Raw genomic sequence first — 23,422 nt, 5'->3', positions numbered from 1 at the left:
AATTTTCGTTTCTTTTGTTACTTTGCATAAAAACCCAACAGATGCAATATGCAATTGCAAATATTGCAATATACACAGTTCTTCATATGTTGACAAAAAAAGTATCGACTTTATGAAATGAGTTTAAATCATTTCAAAAATAGTTTCCCAATCACTATTTCTAACATCGTTCGTAGTCAAGAATTTTATTTTCAAGTTGAATAGAATTATATAATGAATTCACTACTATACAGCTTTAGCCTTCAGTTGGATTTTTAAGTTGACAGCCGACAGATTTTTTATACACCTGAATTTTAAGTTTGCAGATTTTTTTTCTTTTTTTTTTGCTGTTTTTAGACTAGATTTTCTTAATTTTTAATAATAAATTGTTTAACGCCTGAATGTTTACTATTCAATTGTTCGGAAGCTACCCCAAAAATATCACCCATAAATAAATTGTAAATTACTGCCTATTGGTGGGATAGGGGGCTGTCATTTTTAAGTGATAATACATTTTTTTTTTATTGAAAGCAGGGATGCCAAAAGAATAATTATTTTTTTCATTTAAAGTGAAGACAGAAGAAAATGGTATCAAATTTCCTGGGGAAACCATTGAAATATTTTGATAGACCCAGGGCCCCCCATTAAGACTTGTTCATTGTCTTGGGTATTTTGCGATTTCTCATAGGCTACTTGCCTAATTTGGCTTTTGTGTGTGCTCCCTTTTAATTAGATTCTTTGGATCTTATTGAATGGCACGGTGAATCTATGACTCAGTTTTCCAATAATTTGAGGTATATCTGAATAATTTCGACATTTTTGTTGTTGTCTTTGTTCTCCTTTACTCATACCCTCAATTTTTTTTTCAAGGAACACTAAGCGGTTTAACGTTATTTCGCGTGTTTGTTTGAACCGTATAATGACCTAGTTAATTGTTAAGTTACTTATTTTTCTAATGAAAGCTGAGACGGTATCCTATCAAGGTGGTATCCAGTGGGGGGAGGGGAGTAAGGGGGTTAGTACATTTAAATGATAATATCTCGAAATTTATTCATTGAAAGCAGGGATCCCAAAAAGTTTTTTTTTCAATTTAAAGCAGAAACGGAATTTTATCAAGGTGGTATCCAGAGGGGGGGGGTAGTGAGCTATTATATTTAAATGATAATACCTCGATTATTTTTGAAAGCAGGGGTGCCAATAAGTTAATTATTTTTTTTATTTAAAGCAGAGACGGTGTCCTATCAAGATAGTATCCATAGAGGGGGGGGCATAGGGAGTTATTATATCTAAGTGATAGTACCTTGATTTTTTTTTTAATTGAAAGTAGGTATGCCAAAAAGTTGAAAAGTTGACAAAAATTAACAAGATTTTCCTGAGTTATGCTTGATGCAGCACTTGCATGGTTTTATCGTCCAAAGGGAAAGGGACACATGCGTCCAACCTGTTTTTTTTCTTATTGATGAAACGGGTTTAATTTGAAAACATTCATTCATAAGTACCAGGCAGATTCACACTAAAACGAATTGGTGTGACCAAAGCAATATCGACATCCCCACCTAACGTTGCGCTCGAGTGACAATGGCGCCCTTGGTCCAGTGCACAAGTAACATTAAATGGCCAGGTCATAATAAAAGTTTTCAATTTGGGAGGTTCAAGGAGGAGTCTTTGACAGTATTATGACCTCAGGGTACTAGATGTTGCAATGTTCTTACGTATCTATAGTGGTTTAAAAATTCGATCACCATACAAATGATTACCAAAAATATGCACAAATATAACAAATGTAACATTTGGAATATTATAACACGTTTTTCAAAGCTTTGAAGAAAAGCAAAAAAGGCTAAATACCCCTAACTACGATTGAAAGCTATTTTAAAAAGAAACTCTGTAGAGATTTCCATGGAATGACCATAGCAGAAGCTTTGAGCCTGGGTGGGAATCTAAGAGGAGTCTCTGAGTATTTTGACCACAGGTGACTTATTGTTGCGGCTTTCTTAAATCTTGTAATTTTTGTGAGCATTTGGAAATCAAAGCTTAAACTCAATAACTGATACTAAGCGTCCTAACATTTTGCTTTGATTAAAAGTGACGAACTAGGATTAAAATCTCACATCTTCCTGGAGCTACTTCAGTCTGCATATTATTTCATTCAATTACATTTAAAACGGATGAGCTTTTCATTTTTTACCAGAAACTGGCTGGCATTTAATTTTTCTTCATACCGAATAAACCATTTAGTGTTTTTTGTTTCATTGTGATTGAAGTGTTCTCATGTGAAGTGTTCATCATGTATTTTTCAATTTGATAAATTTACTCCTTTTAGATGCAGTTTATAATTTGACTGATACTAGGTATTTATCAATTTATAATTTGGAATGAATCCCCAAAAGAAAATAAACGAATAATATCCAAAAGAGTAGCCAAAAGCAATAAAAAAGCAGAAGTTCAATCTTAGCCTACATGACACATATTATATAAATAAGACAAAAAAATTTAAATTTAATTTTTTTTAAATTGTTACTGAAAACTAGTTTTTAATATAAGAAGTCTTTTAAATAATCGAAACGAGCAAAAAAAAAAAAAAACAATTAATATCAAAGTCGCCCGTTTAAAAAGCTTTAAAGGTGAAAAAAAAGAAATACGCGAATGGCATTATGAAAAAATTAAGCTTCTAAGTTCAAAGTTATTTTCAAAGTTTTTACCCTGATAACTGACAAATTTGGTGATATGGTATTTGAAGTTGTATATGCAGTAATGCTCGATGAAAAAAACTACTAATTTGGATAATTATTTACGTAGAGAATTCATCGCTAATAGATACTTCAACTACTCGTATTATGCAAGGGTTCTGAAACACCACAGCCATTTCGTTTCTACCACATTTCTACTTCTCTTGATGAATAACGAACACCAGTTTCCAGCCAGCGACTTTTGAATTTTTGAACTCATGAATTGGCTCGAATCTGTTGTAACTTTAAGCTGTGATTTGAAAAAGACTGATGAAAACATTAATGTTTGCGGTCAACATTGATCGCGCTGGCGGCGCACCGCCGACATCTTACCGGTGGCGCGCCGCCGACATCTTACCGGCGGTGTGGCGTGTTGTTTTTGGTACCGCCGCCACCGGTCTTCCCTCATCAGCACGGCGCCGGGGTCTAGTCTCAATACTAATTGAAGAGGGAAGAAAAAGAACTTTAATTTGAACCACAGTTTATAGAATTAACCAGTATGATTATTCCCTATCTCACCCATTATAAAAACCCGGACCGAGGTGCAAATGCTCCGAAGAACGTAGAAACACAAGCGGCATTAGATGTTTTCACGGGTAGAAAAAGTCAGATTTCTCTTGGACGCGAAACAATCGGAAATAACTGGAAGAAACAATCGGAAATAAGTGGAAACCCGCTATTACGAATAATGCGCTTTGTAACCATTTTTCATTGATTGACGCAAACACACTGATACATAACTGCACAAACAAGTGGGAGGAGCTTTTTGTTCGCGGCGAGAATGAAGACCAGAAATGATCTGCCATAAACTTACTGGTTAATTCTATAAACTGTGATTTGAACGTACTATTTTTGCAAAAAGCTCTACGAAATCATCCATCGATTCTTTTTTTAAGTCGTCAATGAAAGAGACACAAAAGAACATAGGATATTTGAATATACAGAATTGAAACCAGCAAAGACTGTTTACAACGACGTTTTTGAATGGTTTACAGAGCTGCGATTTGACTTACGATTCTTGTTGAGTTCGATTTCACCAAAAAAAATAACAATTTTTTATGAGAGGATATTTTAAAATTTATATCATTTAGGTTTTGTGCATCTGTGATTCTGAGATATGTACTGTCGGTAACTTCTAACAGCAGTGGGTCAATTATTGTTAATCAATTATTTTAATTTTATGGTCAACTATTCTAATATTTAGTTTTCATCAATAATGCTTTCTGCAGTATTTTACTGCAACCAGATAGTTTAATTAAGGCTTATTTTAATTTTCATATACTAATTCTAATACAATTTCTCGGCCAGGGAATGAATTACTTGACATTTCTAATAATTCGAAACTTAAGCTGTTCACACAGGTTAGTGCCCAAGTCATTTTGATTATATTTTTTTTTTCGTTTCAATCAGTAGTAGTAGGGTGTATCTTTTGAATTCTACGAGACATATAGCAAATACTTCTACGAGACATATAGAAAATACTTCTACGAGACATATAGCAAATACTTCTACGCGACATATAGCAATTTCTATCATCGGCGCGGCGCCGGGGTCTAGAGCTGTTTTCAAGAAAAAATTCATACATTCATACATGCATAAATAAATAAATATTCAACTATTTCACGTTTAAAAAATACAAAAATGTTTATTGAATATAAATTTAAGTCGGCGAACATGAACACATTATTTTACATATTTCTAAGTTTTTGTTCTGTAAATTCTTCTAAAACTGTCTGAAAATGTAATTTTCTTTCGTCTTTACTTTCAGTTGGCATAATTGCTAAACTATTTAATGTATTGCCGATTCAATGTTAAAACAGATAGTTTTCTATTAGTTTTGGCCTGGAAAAGGATCTCTCTCCAGGAGCAATGGTTACAGGAATTGTTGAAAATATTTCAAAATTTCAAAAAAAACCGTGCTTATTATGATTGCAGCAGGGGCCCTTTCAAATTTGGAGAGCGATTGAGCCCAATCGCTGTTTATCTGGCCCTGAAGCTAAGTACTAGTGCAAGCTAAGTTAGGCCGATTTTTAGGTGACTGCAAACTTTGAGCATTGCACATGAAACCAGACTGAGTGGAATGCATTTTTAGGCTATAATACTTTCAAGGACCTAGCTGGCGACAGCACTGCAAAGGAAAATGCAATGAAAATGTTTGATTTCATGTGTGATCCTTGTGCAGAAGTATATTAGTACTTTCTGGTGTTTAAACTTTAGAAAATGGTATCCGGAACAACAATTTAAAGTCTGTGCTAACTTAAATCCATCGAAAGCTCAAAAACTGGAATCAGATCTATTCATATTTTTGGAAGTCTTTCATTGAACCAGAGAAAATAAAAGCACTAGCAATCCCTTCAAAGTGGACTTAATACCGTCAAGTTGTGTTGATACTGAAAATTTTAAGGTCTGCCCAAACACAATGTGCTATTTAGAAGCCAAGAAAGATTCCAGTCTGTCAACTGCCCATTGATTAATTAAAATGGGTTCAAGTAAATTTTTGAGGTTTGTTTTTTAAGTTCAGCTCCCAAACGAACAAACGAATTTACCACAGTAATCAATCCTTCATAGTTTGAAAACCCTTAACCCTGAAGACATGGGCGCCCATAAGGGGGGGGAGGCAGGAGGGGTACAAGCCCCCTCCTGGTTGAATGATGCTGCCTTATTTTTTGTATTTTTGTTTTGAGATTTCTATTATATAGCATTAAAAGTGCCAATTGGACCAGGTAAGCCCCCCTGGAATTCAGCTTATGGGCGCCCATGCCTGAAGAAGCATTATCTGGCAAATTTAATACTCCAATTACGTTGAGGATGTGTTTTCATGACCTACTCGGACAATCTGAAACAGAAAGGGACAAGACTCGGAATAAAACTATCCGTCAGTGATGTTTATTTCTTGAAAAAGATCAAGAGGTACTTCTTGCTGTGGGACAGAATTCTTTGACTGGCCCTGTAGTCTCCGGGCCATCACTGGCAAAGCCGAGGGGCAGGACTTTCGCTGAGCTTAGTGATTTTGTTTTGTATTTATGTACACTGTGACACTCAAAAGCAAGTGCAGAGTGGAAGTCTTCTGAACTTAATTGCCTCAAAACTAAAGCTTAAAATTCACTTCTAAACGACACCTGAACGGACATGCAGCATAAGCAGTAGGTGTGCAAGGAGAGCAATGAAAATCATTCATTTACGCGAAAGTTAGAACATGTTGTCAACATAGCACCGTTGGTTGCCAAAAGTTGTAGCGGTGAAAGAAATTCTATTTGCGGCTATGAAGGGGAATTGTTGGGGTGAAAGAAAAAGATTGGGCTAATTGTGGTCATAAATATTGACCGCGTCAAATCTAATATCGTACCTTGAAGCTGTGAACTTACACCTAATAAGTTCTCCGATAGCGCCGCTTATAGCGCCAAAGATTGTGCCATCGAGCCCTGCGCTACAACAATGGGGAGTGAAGTAGATTTATAACCGCGCCACCCTCAATTATTGAGAGAAGACAACATGTGTAGCCATATAAATGTGACCTCTTTTCTTCGAGCGATCTGGAGATCGGATTCCCTGGGAACGTCCTTGGAGATTTGCGAACTAATTAGCTATCATTAGGCTAGATACGGACATATAAAACGAAGTAAACACAGGTAAAAAGCAATGGATTTATTGAGACTTACATATTTAGGTGAACAGCAGTGAGTCACTTCAAACGACAATAATGGTGACTGAGATACAACAATCAAAGAATTGCCCAGATCGTACGCCGAGTAATCCTGTCTAAGCGGTCCTGATTCTCAAATACGAATATTTTCAAAAAGCACTTTTACCCCACTACCAAACATAGTTTTCTTGTCCTGCGCTGTGAGAACTGGCTCACCATTGGCTCGACTGGACCAAGGATGTGAACCCTTCGTCCAATAAATTGTTTTAATTATTTTTGATGATTCAAACGTTCACACGGCTCTTATAGTTTAAACTTCCTTAGAAAGATTGTACGTAGCATCTTTTTTATTACTCACTCTCTTAGCGAAATCTAAAGCTTGGATATAGCCGTTCTTCGTCTGGGGGTGACTGCACTTTTTCTCTTTGCTGATTAAGGACTTTTCATTTTTGAAACTAGATTTAACTTAATTAGAGGAAGTCGGAATTATCTTTAAAAAGAAGGAACTTTGGTATTTTAAATACATTGCATTTTACTCACGGCACATAATACCCTTCCCATCAATTAATGACGTCCCGTCATTAGCATTTGCTTGCCTTTGGGCTTTTAAAATGTTCGCCATTTATTAACTATTTCTTCTACATAATTATTTTATATTTATGTTATGGTTTAATCGGGGGTCCTACAAATCCTCTCTATTACTTTTCTTATTTTGTTCTACGTCCCTATCTAAAATTCGTCTACTGGACTAAGATTATTCATGGTTCTAGGCTAGCTACTATACTAAAGATATTTTTTTTTCTACATCTAACACTGATTACTTTTACATTCCAACAAGGTTGGGGCTGTTCTACCTTTACATAAAAATTTTTTTAATTCACTTTTTACAAGGCTTTTTTTTGATTTTGCCGTCTATGTGGAATAATGATTTCTCCCTACGCTACTTTAAACAAATAGCTTGCCAACGTCAAACATAACTCTATCAGGACATTTAATAATACATACAAGATCGATTTAAAACACACAGCATTGGGTTTACCTTGTTCACTTGTAACCTTAAAATACTTTCACTGGGGTTGTTTTGCTACGCAACGTTAATGATGGGATATTGGGATTTTTGAGTTATCAAAGTGATTAAGAAGTAACATATGTAAATTCACATCTATTTCAGTACCTTCGAGTCTTTTTAGCGTACTCAATCCTTCTGTTGTAAATTATTTTCCTTCACTCTTTTCGTCTTGGCAAAATTTTTTGAAGCACTTACGTTATGGTTTCTTCATGGGGCAGTTCAAGCACGATTGTGTTCACACGACAGGCTTTCTCTAATTTTCAACTGGGAAATGATGCTTCCAACTACAGGTGTGGGAATATGTCATCAGAGTTCATTCTCACCTGCTTTTCGATAGTTCATAGGGTGCCTTATCTTTTGGGATATTTTGAGGCACATAGAGAATGTATTCTCGTGTAAAATTGTTCTTTTGTGTCTCTTATAAACTTGTTAGCTCATGGCTTGCGTCTATTAACCTTTGCGGTGATTCCTAGGTTAATCACGGGGAAATTGAAGTTTGGATTTGGACGGGTTGATATCAAACTATAGTGACTCCTTCAACATATTGTCTTTAACTTGTGGGAGGGTCATATTGTCACTGGCTTGACCACTGGGGTTAGTTTTGGTTTCTAGGTCCTTTTTCAGAAATTATCTCGTACATTTATGGAATAACAGAGATATGAACTTTCCACCCAGAGGGGATAGGATGGATTCTGAGAGATGGTCGAAAGGGATTCGACGCCTGAATCTGTGTTGTATAAATAATTTTCGGGATCATCAAATATCATCACTATACAGTCAAAGGGTTCTGGGGTCCATAATGATTGTCAAAGGCGATATTTATGTATTTATATCTTGTACTGATTGATGGGGTTCTCAGCTTTTATGTGATTATATAGTTCGATAAAGCACTGGATACTGAGATTCAAATATAATGTTACCTGATACGTAATATGGTTTGTGGTCGAAGAAACAATGATCAAAGGTAACTGTTGTTTTCGTAGACGAAGCTGGGATGAAAATTGCCTGGAGTGTATGGTGAGTACTCTTCGTTGGTTGAGGTATGATGAAAATAGATGCTACTAGGTTGTATCTGTACTGGGCAACTCATTGTAATGCTAGATATCCAATGTTTCAATCCACTTCCTGTAATAAAAATATCGAAGCAGAATCACACGTTCTTTAGAGTAAATACTTATAGTACAAATAAGTCACGTATTGATCGGGTACAAGAATTTTACGCTATGAGACAGAGTTAAATAAATACGCTAATGTTAGTACAGAAAACTAAATTTTTATCGTGTTCAACACTCTTTCAAAACTCAGTTAATTTTACATCAGATTTAAAATAATCATTTAAACAGAACTTATGCTACATGGTTAATTTTGAGGTCTAATTTTACAACAGGTTTCATGCCTGCATTGTTCACGCACGTTCGTGCTGTTTAAGAAACGCATGTTGCAGCGTCATAACCACACGGTTTTACGTATACGATACTACAATGAGAGAACAAGGCATAACAAGGACGAGTGGAGACCTCTATACCCACTCGTTTTCTAATGTCTTCCCTATTTCTTGGCTTAGACGTTCTCATGGGTTCCGGGTTTAACCTCTATATTTCTGCTGTTTCCCCGTGTTCTTCTCTTGGTTTTCGTCTTCTTAATCTTAGGATTTTTCCGTAATTAAAGGAAAAATAAGGGTTCTAAGGGTTCTTATGGTCAGGGAAGTCGCGAATACGAAACATACGGCCAATAGTATGTTCCACCAGAAATTGGTCGATTCTTTGAGTTCGTTCGTGTTTCTTTCTAGTCTTGTTACTTGTTGAAACAAGGTCTCGAGGGGTTTGGGGTCCAATTTCATAAAGATCTTCCATGCGTCATGGCTAGCTAGCAATGAATTTTCCTGCTTGGATATTACTCCATGTTTTACAATGTCTTGGGCCACTGCGTGAACAAAGAGGATTATGATGATATTCTTAAGCCTCATCTTATTTTTGGTTTCTAGAATTAATTTATCATTAATTTTACCCATTTTTTGCAAAATTTGTTCGTTTACTGCTTTGTTATTATTATATTTTTTTTTCAAAGGCACATTAATTTTTACTTAGGTTATTTCTTATTATGTAATCATTTTGTGGCATTGGCCAAAGAAAACTGATTTGTAGGCGTAAAACAGAATAAATATTTTATGATTCGATAGGTTAGGAAAGTAAAGTTAGGACTTCCGAGCTTTATTCTGGTCGTGATATACCTCTATGACTGGTTGAGATATAACTTTAAAGCGTAGCAAGTAATCGTTATACAATTTAATTTTACATTATATTTCTCGAGTAAGAAACACGTGAATAAGCAAGCGTGCAGCACATAATTTCACTGGCATCCTATTTTATGTGTAGGCCTAAAATAATTATAATCTGCACTAAGACAAAATATTTCATATAATTAGATGCTTCTGTACTGGTAATTTCTTGTTTTGGATAATATCCATCTTGGTTAGGACATGGGTCAATTTTTTATAGAAAATCCGAGGGCGAGCACGCCCACAACAAATTAAAAGCTGCTTGGGCTTTGAGTTCCTCCCCAGGCTTCCCACAAAACGTGGTCCAACACCACTTGTCGTTTTCAGTCGACCACGAGCTTCCTACCTTTGGTTATTTTCTGTTCCCACCCTTCTATCTGATCACCAATGTTTTGACGTCCCTCGTATTATTATTTTTATTTTTATTATTATTTTTTTCATCAATATTTAGTTGGTTAACTTTACTTGCACACTGTTAAATTTATTATAGTGGATCAAACTTTGATTTTCATATGGGATTTGAAATTTTTCTTTACATTAATTAGGGATATTTCCATCTGTCAGGTTTTTTAACCGTTCTGCCTAACTGTGTAGTGTTTTTATCTTCTGTTTATTGTGTTTTTTTCTTTTTAGTTTTTTCTAACGAAATAAGGTCAAAATTTCTGTATTGTTTTTTCAAAAATTATTGCCCTTTTAATTTAGTTTTTTTCCCGTGTGCGGCTGCTGAGGTCGGTCTTGCTTTCCCTATTTCTTTAACTATTATATGGTCTGATTCGCCGTCGGACTCTTCGGAACTGGTTTCCGATGATTCCGGATTAGAACTTTTAGAGGTGGCACTTTTGGAGGTATCACCTGCCCTTCCTTCGTAAATTTCTACTCCTCTGGAAGTAGAAGGTTTATTCCCTAAGTAGTCGTCTTGAGTCTTCAACTCGGGAGATTTGAAAGATTCTCGAGAGCTTTGGGAGGAATCAAGAGTTTTTGCGGGGTTCCTCCACTGTTTGAATGCCATGTCCTCAGGGGGATGGGGCATTTTTTGCACTAGGGTTTCCCTCCGTGAAGTCCACTGTTTAGGTTTGACCTTGGACACAGTTATATCATGATATTGACCTTGCCGGTCATCCTTTGGAGTTTTGTTCTCGGGCAATGTATTTTGACTTGTTTTTATGGGAAAATTTATTAAATCCATAGCTTCTCGCAGGTTTGTTTTAGTTAAATCTTTGGGGGGAGTTTTCTTTACCGTAATACCGGGGGTTTCTACAGCTCTGTTTAATTCTTCCTGTAAAGACAGGGGCCTTTCTATTGGTGTTGCAGGGGAAACTATATAGTCTGGAAATCTTTTGGGGGGACAAGGGGTCGAAATTCTATCGGAGAAAAATTGGGTTTTTTGAGATATTTTATAATCTAAATCTCCTGCGCTCGCCGATGAATAACTTTTTGGATCTTTTGGTGTTTTTATTTCAGGAAAAAATCCTGGTATTAGGGATTTTTTCTTAGGAATAACTAGATTTTTCATTGCTAAGAATTCTTCAAAGTTTTTCTCATCACTGTCATTCTCGAAATAGTCTTGCTTGAAATTAAAGGGTTTTAGCTCTGCCAATCTTGATCTAGGGGGCTCATTTTCGGCATCTGACGAATCAGTGGAGGAGGGATGTGATACCCATCTCTCTGGAAATTAGGCTCTTTTTATTCGGCTAACATGCGCCTTGTAAGTTCTTCCGCTGTTGGGGTTCTCCATTTTAAAGGTATGTTCGGTATCGTAATTTTTGACTATTCTGTACGGTCTAGAATATTTTTTGGAAAGTTTTTTCCTTCCGTTTTGGTCTCGTTCTTTAGGTAGACGCAATCTCCTACTTTGAAATCTATAATCCCCTTGACTTTGGGTTGGTTTCTTAGCTCTTGGCTTATTTTACATTTTTCCAACTCTTGCTCAACTATTTTATAAGTTTTCCTCATCCTATTTATGAATTCTTGTTTGTAATCTCCCGAGCTATTATAATACTGCCGAGATTCAATAATCTCATTATACGGGATTCTAAAATCATGACCAAAAAGTAAATAAAAAGGGTTATCCTTAGTTGTTTCTGAATAAGCAGTGTTGATTACGTTAGTTAAATAAGGTAAGAACTGATCCCAGTCGTTTGTATTGTCTTTTGTATAAATAATTAATAAGTTCGAAAATATTTTATTCCAATTTTATATTTTAACAATAGCTTGTGGGTGGTACGGAGCTGTCACCATTTTCTCTATATTAAGAAAACTCATTAAATATTTTGTTACTTTTGAAATAAAATTGCTTCCGTTGTCACTAAAAATTTTATTAGGAATGCCAAATTTCAAAAATAATTTTGCTAACGCCATACTAGTAGCATAAGCACCTTGATTTTTTAATGCTTTTGCAAAAGTAAATCCGGAAAAATGGTCTATATCTGAAAGAATACAAGTATGGCCTCTGATAGAAACAGACAAGCCTCCACTCGTTCCGTATAAGTCAAATAAGATAATATCGAAGGGGACTTTGCTACCGGGATCCTTCCCATTGGAGGATTAGGATAAGCTAAAAGGGGGATTTTTCTTAAGTTACATGCTTCGCATGTACTTACAAATTCTTTAAGTTTTGTCATTGCCGACGGCACGTAAAAATATTGTTTTAATTTATGAATCATTATCATTACCCCTAAATATCCACCTGTATCTGAATTAAAATATTCAAATGAAGGCACTATTAAGTTTTGTGGTAATACAGGTATTATTGAGGTTTTGTTTCTATTTGTCTGAACAGTCATAATTCTTCACAGTATTTCTTCATCAAGATCATAGTAAAAATTATCTATCTCTTTTTTAAGAGTTTTGAATTTATCCGGTAACGCATCGTCATTCACAAAATAATTAGTAAGCGCCGAACATATTTCGTCCTTTTTTTGCTTTCTTTTTATATTTTCTAACGACAAGGGACAATAGTTAACCTTCTTTTCCTTTACTGTGTCTTTGACTTTGTTTTTCTTACATTTATGTTTGCTCTTAGCATTGATAGCGTTAACTTAATTTTCCTCAGCTTCCAACAGAATGTTTTCTGGGTATCTGCTCAAAAAGTCGCAAGCTGCATTTTGTTTTCCCTTTAAATGTTCTAATTCGTAATTTAGGTCTTGTATTTTCATAAACCATCTAGCTAGAATGCCTGTGGGGTTTTTAAATGTGCGCAGGTACTGCGAGCTTTTATGGTCTGATTGTGGTATAAATTTTCTACCAATTAAATAATGTCTAAATTTGTCCAAGTGGTGGATTATAGATAATAAATCTAAGTTTGTGGCGGGATAACTATTTTCACCTTTTCATAAGGTTCTACTCGAATAGCATATAACTTTTTCTATTTTTTTTTATTAGAAGGTCCTTGCAAGTGATCAGGGTTTCCTATGGGAACTATTTGCGAAAGAATAGCCCCAATGCCTTTTGAACTAGCATCGGTTGTAACCACAAATTCTCCGTTTTCGAAATCAGGAAGTGATAAAATTGGTTCAGAAGTGAGCGCCTTTTTGAGACGGACTTGGGAAGTTTGAGCTTCCTGGGACCAGGTTTACATTTTGGGAGTTCCCTTTAGTTAATTCCGTGAGGGGTTTTGCAATTTGGGCGTAATTGCGCACAAATTTTCTAAAGTAGCCAGTAAGACCTAAAATTCCCCTTAATTCTTTCATAGTTCTAGGGGGTTTGAGGTTTTCAACACATTTTATTTTATCAGGGTCTGGGGATATCTCTCCTTGTGTTACTACAACTCCTAAAAATTTAATTTTAGGTTGAAATAAATTTAGTTTCTCAAGCCGACATTTTAAATTGCCTTGTCTGAACTTCTCGAACTCCATAGTTAGCGGTAACAAGTGTTGTTCAGTGTCTTCTCTCAAGCACACGATATCATCAAACCGTGAAATATAATCTCTATTCTCCTTAACTGCGGCGATACGTTTCTACATAGTGCATTTGAAGATTCTTCCGGTCTGAATAGTACTCTCAAGTGCTCATATGAGCGACATTCAGATGGTGAAAATGTATTTTTATGGACATCCTTTTTGGCTATTTGCACTTGGTGGTAGCATTGGGTACGGTCCAAAGAAGTAAAAATTTTGTTTTTGCTTGAAATTGAGTCAAGAATTTCATCTATTCTTGGTAGAGGAAATTTATCGCTTACTACTTTTTTGTTGAGTGCTCTATAGTCTACTACGAGTCTAAGATCTCCATTCTTTATTAGTACTAGGATCACTGATGTACTATACGGACTTATACTTGGGCGTATAATATCATTTTTTTCTAATTAATGAATTTTATTTTTAACCACTCTTTGTGCTTATATGGCACACGATTAGGCTGTTTTGCTACGGGATTACCAGTCGTTAAAATTGAATGTTCATAAATGGTATCAGCCCGATGTCATCTTCAGATGCAGAAAACACATTTTTAAAATTCCATAATAATTCGCATAATTTTTTTTTAGTTCCAAGTCCGTAATATGATCCATATTAAATTTGTTTAAAAATTGTGGTTTAGTTGAAGTATATTTGTTATTTGAAGTTTTAATGCCGTTAACTAGGTTTCTTTAAGAATTTTCCCATGAATTTAAATCATTATCCGTCAAAAACTGGATTTGAACTAAACAGATCCACTTTTTAATTGTATTTGTATTCTTATAATGGTTATTAGTTACCCAAATAAAACCTTCTCCTTTGTCATAAGATATAATCTGTTCCTCGCATAGCAGATTTTCGGGAATTTCAGATGGGGTCGCAAACCATATTTTGGATTTGCTAACCACTGGCTCAATCATCTGTGATATTTGAATTTTTGAATCGTTTTGGGAGGGACTTTTGTTTTCCTTATCGCGAATCCGTAATATTTCGCTTTATTTTCATTGTTTATTAGATTCATACTGGCGCTATGCTGCGTCATTGCGGCATCTTGTTGCTTCACCTTGGGTTTAATTATGTTTTTCCATAATTCAACTATTTTCTTTATTTAGTCTGACCTGTACTGTCGCATATATCGTATTTTTGTTTTCGCAAATTCAATACCCTTAATATTTAAATTTACTTCATCTCTGCAATGTCCTTCAGAATAATTGGACAAGTTTCTGATTATTTCTTTTCCTCCTTGCGAGACATGAGGTTCAAAAGATTGCGATATCATACCGTCAGAAATTTTGTATACTGTTACGTTGTCTTCTTAACCTCTGTTACGATTTCTTAAGGTAGAAATTTCTTCCCCCACCTTAGCCGGGTAGACAAGCCTCTCATTTGTTACGTCTAATAGTATTCTATTGGACCTTAAAAAATTTGCGCCTATGATTGCTTCATATGGAAATTTATCGCATATTATAAAATTTGTCTGGAAGATCCTATTGTTCCTTTTTACGTTTAGGCAAATTGAACCTTTTGCATCCAATTTATGGCCTGTCACCCTATTTAAATTGGAATTATTAGGGTTCCTTTGTTGCCTAATGTGCAGAGGTAACATATTAAATACACAAGAGATTATGATACTAATCGTTGCACCAGAGTCAATCAAAGCCTTAAAATAAACATTTTCTACACAAAATCATTAAATATAGGTAACTTGTTATTAATATCACTACAAGACGGCACTACCATTGTTTTGGGCCTTTTAAATATTCCGGACACCCTCTGGGTCCAATTTATATTTCTGAGGGGCCTGAAACGTTTCCCTGAGGATTTATTTCAGGTGTCGGTGCTTGTAATAGATATTCAGACATATGAGATTCCGTAGGCATATCTAATTGATTTACATCTGTCTGCCTTCGCCATATATTATTATGGTAACTTGGGTGTCTTGCGTCAGTGCCGCTTACTGGCGCTGACTGCCAATGCCGTTGGCTTGCAAAATTTTCATGTCCCGTCGGCAAATTTTTGTAATTTCTATTTAGCATTCTCGCATTATATTGGCTTTGGCGATTATTTGGGTTTTCTAATCGGTAATTAATTTGTCTATTGGGGGCAGGGGTATAAAAATTTGGTTTGTACGCGTTGTAAGGTACTGATTGGAGCAATCCCCCTGGCTATAGCCCAGTGCACGACCGGTGCTAAAATTTGTTCTTCCGAACAAATGGTTGCCGTAATTTTGCGTATTATCGACAGCAATTCTTGGTATGCGATTGGGGACAGAGTGGCACTCTCTCGCGATATGCCCAACACGATTACAATTATAGCACCTTATTATTGTAGGGTTATTTTCGTAATTGGATAGTTTGATAGGCTGAAAACGTACTGTTTTCTGCCTAGCAAGTTCTTGCGTTTTGTTTCTTTGTGGAACTGGGGAGTTATCCCTTGAAAAGAAATTGGGGGATGCCTGATCGCCCTTGAAGTTTATGTTCGCATTTGAATCACCTAGGCTATTTATTTTTGCTTTACTATGATTCGCGACCATCGTATCAACTTCGATCAATCGCTCTACCTCCTGAACTGCAAGATCCAACGTCTGAATATTTTTGGATATTACCACTCTATATAATTTTGGGGGTAGCCCTTGCAAAAAGGTATTTAGTATGACTTTTTCATACAGTTGCCCCGAACCACTTCCGTATTTTGCCTCTACAGAAATGCGTATATTATCAAGGTATTCTCTTATATTTTGTGAAAAGTCAAAGCTCACTGTTCCGTGTTTCAAATTATTTATGGAACTGGTTTCTATAAATCTATCTTTAAATGCTTTTAACAATTTATCAACCGTATTTATTGGCAAGTTGGCGTTATTGACTATGGTATGTTCAATCTGTTTTAGAAAGGTTAAGGCCTGGCCTTTTAATCGTAGTAGGAGCATGTATTTTAACGCTCCTAGGTCTGTTTTGTTAGTTGTACAAACTGGGCCAATTGGATATTGAATTCGTCAATATCTGATTGACCATTGTACTCCTGTATAGATTTCGCTATTTCTATGTTTTTCGAGACCAATTTCTGCACTATTAATAACTCGTTAAGGTCGTCCGCCATTTTTTTGGAATCAATTCAAGATAAAAAAATTTTTTTTTCACTTAACCTATTTTGGGGGAGGCTATTATCTCCTATGAGATGTCTAAAGGGTTTCCCTGTAGTAGCTTAGCGGCAATAGGCCTAATCACTTTACTTATATGTCTGTATCTCTCCAATAGTTAAATTCGAATTACAAAGTTTATAGCGTAATTAGTTCGCAATTTTTCTTCCAATTTCAGACCGCGCCATTAGTAGCAATAAAAGTTTTCTGGCCGTCCTAATAGCGGTAATTAAGATTGATCGCGTCAAGTCTAAAATTATACCTTAAAACTGTGAACTTACACCTTATAAGTTCTCCGATAGCGCCGCTTATAGCGCCAAAGATTGTGCCATCGAGCCCTGCGCTACAACAATGGGGAGTGAAGTAGATTTATAACCGCGCCACCCTCAATTATTGAGAGAAGATAACATGTGTAGCCATATAAATGTGACCTCTTTTCTTCGAGCGATCTGGAAATCGGATTCCCTGGGAATGTCCTTGGAGATTTGCGAACTAATTAGCTATCATTAGGCTAGATACGGACATATAAAACGAAGTAAACACAGGTAAAAAGCAATGGATTTATTGAGACTTACATATTTAAGTGAACAGCAGTGAGTCACTTCAAACGACAATAATGGTGACTGAGATAAAACAATCAAAGAATTGCCTAGATCGTACACCGAGTAATTCTGTCTAAGCGGTCCTGATTCTCAAATACGAATATTTTCAAAAAGCACTTTTACCCCACTACCAAACATAGTTTTCTTGTCCTGCGCTGTGAAAACTGGCTCACCATTGGCCCGACTGGACCAAGGATGTGAACCCTTCGTCCAATAAATTGTTTTAATTATTTTTGATGATTCAAACGTTCACACGGCTCTTATAGTTTAAACTTCCTTAGAAAGATTGTACGTAGCATCTTTTTTATTACTCACTCTCTTAGCGAAATCTAAAGCTTGGATAGCGCCGTTCTTCGTCTGGGGGTGACTGCACTTTTTCTCTTTGCTGATTAAGGACTTTTCATTTTTAGGAACTAGATTTAACTTAATTAGAGGAAGTCGGAATTATCTTTAAAAAGAAGGAACTTTGGTATTTCAAATACTTTGCATTTTACTCATGGCACAAAGTGGCAGGGTATTTCTATGAAAATAGAACAAGATGTCTCCGTTATTGTTGATACAAAAGAAGGAATCATATTTTCTAAGTAGCTCTAGTCATGTGTTTCAGATGCGTCACTGCTCGTACTGGTTTTAATTCCTGTTAGTTGGGAATACTATCTTTCTTTTTTCGATTTTCTTTTCAAATAATAATTGCAACATATTTCTTAGAAACGGCCGTTTTCAGAATATGTTTTGTTTTCCTTTTTCACTTGGTTCTACTTTGCGTTTTCATTTATATAAAAAAAAAATTGAAAACTGAGGTTGCTCTTTTGATTTCGTGGCATTATCATAAAGAATAAAGATTTTTAGCTGGCAATATCTGATTCCACTGCAGGAATGTTCAATCTGAGTACGTTTTAACTAAAAGCTGTTTTTCAAGAGTAATGCAAAAGGTTTGTCATAAAGGTTAAACCATTGTTCCAAGTGCAACTGTGCTGGGTCAAGTATCCCAAAAAATTATATAAGTACAAGTACCAAGTGATCAACCAAAATTGTAATTAAGTATCAGTAATAAGTATTCGCTCGAAGTAAATTGTACTTAAGTTCTTAGTGCTTAAGTTAAGTGCATAGCTTGAAGGCTTTTTTGTATGGTGAATAATATGATTAGGTCGTCAGGATAGAAACTGACATTAGCTGTTTCATGATTTTCAGTGTAGAAGTGAAAAGAAACTCCATTATAGTACCACCAGGGCTGTATCCGGGGGGAGGAATTGCCAGGTTTGACCCCTCACCCACCAAAATGCTTCTCTGACTTGCAAATTCGTTTAAAAATGCCCTAATCTTGCTCAAGGCTGTTAGAAAAAGCTCATGGGAGGGTATTTTCTTGGTACCCCCTAACAAATTTTTTTGGTAGAAACCCTCCCGAACGAAAATCGTGGATATGGCCCTGAGTACCACCCCCAACAACTCAGCTTGAACCATATTAGAACTTTCAGAGCAAACAACAATACAAAAAATTGGCTTCTTATTCATTATAACAATATAAACTGTCTAAAAATTATACCAGTATAGGCTTTCACAGCGGCTTCATTGGGTGAACATGACGGGTGACGTAACAAGCATGGTATATCCAATTGTTATGTCAAATAGGATTTTTTACCTTTTTCAGATTTTTTTTTTCTTATTTTGCCCGTCTGAACACCACATTACGCATTGTTCACGTTGATGTGATAAGAGGAATAAGGAAAATGAAGCTTGGTTCCATTTTCTCGCATGCATCATCAATCAGAATGCTGAACCGATGTTGTCAACGCGTCAAGAAAGATATTGATGGAAGTCAAAATGAACAAAATATAAGCTTTACATGGCTGTTTTATTATATTCGGATGAAGTGAGGTAACATTGCTTATCACACCAATGTAAACAATGCATTACATTTAAATAAAAAACTAAAGTGCAGTCTTCATTGATAAATTCTGGCGCCATATTCCGGAATCTTAACCAATGACCGGTCATTTTCTGACAGATTGACCTATCCGTCAACAGATGACTGGTCTCCATTGGTCTGGATTCCGAAATCTGGTGCCAGAATCTGTTAATGAAGACTAAACTTAAACGATGAAAACTTCGTTTAAACAGTTATGATAGCACTATGATTAAAGCAGAGTTTTATTCAGAAAAAGATGTTTGAAAAAAGTCCTTATTTTAATGAGGAGTAATGACTTTTTTTACTTTTAGTAGCAAAATCTTCTCAAACTGAGCATCTTCTAAGCGGTTTCTTTTTGCAGTCAATGCATCTCCTGCAGCAGAAAATAGGTGTTCAAAAGGTGCAGATGATGGGAGAGGGGTATTAAATTGCTTAGTAGATTTCACTTGTTTAACCCACAAATTTCCTGTAACATTCAAAGGAATAGATATTTTTGAACTGGCAAACGCACATTTAAAGATTAGTGTTACAGTGCTACAGTACGAAACGGAATTTGAAGAGGGTGTGCGTTCTAATAAAAAGGGAGTAATAATCCCAGTAAGGGACCCATCAATTGAATCTATGAAACACTGGGTGTTGCTGTTTTACACACCGCCTAGTGAAGCTGATTCAGTTGGCCATTTCAACCCAATAACTGGTATTATTACAGTTCTGGGGGGAAACAGTTGGGGTACGATACTGTTGCCCAATGTGTTTGTCTACATTTTCGACTGAATTAAATCTACAAAATCTCATGAAACACTGCAAAAGACACGACTATCAATTTTGGAGACAGTGTCTGGCTACCAAGCAATTTTATGATTTAGAAATTTCCAGAATACACTTATGCAAAGTGATGAAATAAGTTTTGATTGTGAGGCCAATTTCACAGATTTGAACGACCCACAATATCCAAATTGTATCAAAGAACATCTAGCTATTGCAGTTTCCTATGCCCATGCGCAGAGAGACAGCATTAAAACTATGTGTCATAGTTGAGATATTGGACGAGGAAGATTTCATTGTCATAGCATTGACTAAATCAACTGTCACAACGAATAGTGAAATTTCCCGTTTGAGACACAGACACTATCCCATGATACTATCAGCAGAGGATCGCCTGGCCATTAAAAATAAGAAAATATGTTGGGTATGTAAGGGGGGATTTGAAGAGGGGACTAAAGGGAAAGGGACTAGGGGAAAAAACTAAGGGGGAGGGGAAAGTACGCTACCAGGATCATTTATGGCAAGAAATATCATCAGGGGGCAGTAATTATAGTGGCATAGCACATCAATCGTGCAATGTGAATTTGAGCCAGCAGTATTTTATACCAGCTTTCATTCACAATTCAAATTACGATTTGAAATTTATTTTACCGGCTTTAACGTGTATGCACAGGGAGGGAGTTGCAGACAGCCCATGGGTGAATAACTCATCTACCTACAATATTATACCCAAATCTGCTGAAAAGTTGTTGCTTTTAGAGCTCAAATGGCAAACAGTGGATAATGGGCATAAGTTTTGGAAAAAAATCCGCTTTTTAGATTCTTATAGTTTTTTCCCCAAAGCTCTCAGCCAACTAATTCAAGTGCAGAAATGTGACAATTTTGATAGTTTCCCTCTACTTAAACAGCGCTTTCCCGACAATTAAATATAACGATGAAAATATTTGTAAGTCTCAAACAAAATTGAACTACTGACTTTTTAACGTCATTTTAAATTACATTTATTTTTTCCCAGTGGCGATTAAATTCACGCATTATATGTTTTCTTTTAATAAACTTTTAAAACTAGTCGCACTACACGCACTTGATTACGGTTAAGGATGTAGACATTAGGCCAAGTAAGTTCTGAGATAAAGACGGACTGTTAAATTATCGTCTCTCTCATCTTATTATTAAAAATACTACATCCTCTGATTTAAACGGTCATAATACTTGATTTCAAACAGGGTATTAGAATCAAGAAATATATATGAACCAAGCAAGATGTATTTCCTTTTGGGAGAAAAATCATTAGAGAAAATTTCGATAAAATTTAAAACTTACTTTATTTGTTCCTTGCAATGCCATCATATTCATCGTCAATTTGCTTTCTTCTTGCGCATAGAACCGTGTATTCTCGCCTTGTATATATTCCGTCGCAGGTCCGATGTATTTAATTAATGTAGGACGTGAGTGGTTCTCATCCTCAATTCGAGCCTTTTTGGTGGCGGGAGGGACATATTCTTCAAAATTATCCTTAAAAACAAATTAAACAGTAGTTTGTTTCATGTAGAGAATAAAGCATACAAAGTGTAGTGAAAAACTAAACTCGTCCATATATTATAAACACACACCTCTTTTTTTTTGGGGGGGGGGAGATGTACCTAGGTTTGGTTATGTATTAACTATATGCTATGATATACCCCCTAGTGTGCAAATATATAGCCCAGACTTGTTTCTAAACTATTATATTTTCATTTTTTTTTATTTCATTAGCATTAACCAAACTTGACTTCTTTCGTGTGTTATATAATGCATAAGTACCATGTTTTCTGAGACAAAAAAAGAAGCCATAATATAGCATAAAATCCTGTATATATTATAGAAATTATGTTTCTAAAAAAAACAGGGCCAATGAAAAAAACAGAAAAGACTAAATCCCGGCCTTAAGGGGTATAAATTTTCAAATTTATATAGCCAGGTAGGCTACGAACCCATAACATAACTTTCAAAATGTTATAAACTCTAGAAATATGGGGTACTTAGATATAAAGGCTTGATAATACAGTTCCAGCATATAGGTGTAAAATTAGATATATAAGCTTGATAACACACCCTCGGCATATAGGCCTAAAATTTATACCAAACGACATTTTTCAAAAGCTAGCCTAGTAGAAAATAAATTAATGTGTCCAGAGAAAAAATGCTATCTGGGTTACTACACACACACTTCATGCAACCCATCGCCCTAATGTGCAAGTATATACCCTGAATTGGTATGTATAGGGGTGGGGGCTAAAATTTATTTCCGACAAAAAAAAATGATTATTATATTCGGAAAGAGCATAAAAAAAGGCATCGAGTAGTATATCTACTTTATTTGTAAGTCAATAATATGATTTGGTAAAAATTTACCATGCAAATATCTCAATTAATTATTTATAAACAAAACTTACGATATAAATTTGCGTTGCAATAACATCTAAATCATCCATTCTATCTGATGTTTGTTCCACAATGTCTTCAAACGAACCGTTACCTTAGCCTCGAAGCGCGATCAATATACACAAAGTTCCATGGACAAATCGTGACAAACAGATAATACGGTACTTTGATTACGACAAAGAAGTTAAGTAAAATTGAAGCTAATCAGTTTCCCAGAAATCTGCTCTGATGTCACTTAGCCCATTATTTCTAGCTCCCTGATTGGTCTAGAAATAGGGTGTGGTCTTGTTCGTCCAGTTGCTCGTCCTGTGTAGCAATGCCTCCCTCTACTTATTTTAGGACTATTATTTCGATACAATCACCCCTGGAGAAAAAACAACAAATAAACAAGCATCCATGGTCTGTCTTCTGACAAAAATATCAGAATTCCACATTTTTGCAGATAGGAGCTTAAAACTTCTACAATAAGGTTCTCTGGTACACTGAATCTGATGGTGTAAATCTTATATATTTGATAAATCTTATATATTTGGAATCCGCATAATAATCTGATTCTTTTGATGCATCTGTTCATGTTAAAATTCCGTTTTTTAGAGTTTTGGTTACTATTGAGTCCAGTAGCTCATTACATCCTTCAGTTTGTTACCACGAACTATTTGAAAAATGCTGAATTTTGTATTTTTTGTGAGAAGATAGATCACAGATGTGTCCTTTTTCCCAGGGATGATGATATCTAACCAATAGTCCTAGAACACTGGGAGAGGGCTCATTTGAAGGGAAATTAAAATTTCTATTGCTACTTTTAGGTAACCAAAAGAATTGGAGGATAACCAACTCCTTCACACTTCCCCTTTTTCTCAAAAACTGTACGATCAAAATTTTGAGATAGCCATTTGTTCAGCATAGTTGAAAGGCTCCAAAACTATACGCACATAAAAGCGGTACCAACATTTACTCTTTTTTATGGTTATTAGTTTTAATAAGCAGTACTAGGAGACCAA

The 23,422-nt window shown here is 35.6% G+C and overlaps 1 protein-coding gene across 1 annotated transcript in view; it reads right to left on the bottom strand.

Annotated features, from left to right (window-relative positions):
• The window catches only part of LOC148951601 (uncharacterized), a 277,040-nt gene that overhangs the window by 161,319 nt on the left and 92,299 nt on the right, over positions 1–23,422 (bottom strand). The window lies entirely within an intron of this gene.

Source organism: Artemia sp. Qi Xiang Cuo, chromosome 6 (genome assembly GCF_049724085.1).
Source record: "Artemia sp. Qi Xiang Cuo chromosome 6, ASM4972408v1, whole genome shotgun sequence".
In the NCBI taxonomy this organism is placed as follows: domain Eukaryota; kingdom Metazoa; phylum Arthropoda; class Branchiopoda; order Anostraca; family Artemiidae; genus Artemia; species Artemia sp. Qi Xiang Cuo.
Note: the sequence above shows the minus strand (reverse complement) of the source record. Positions and strands in the feature narration are given on the sequence as shown.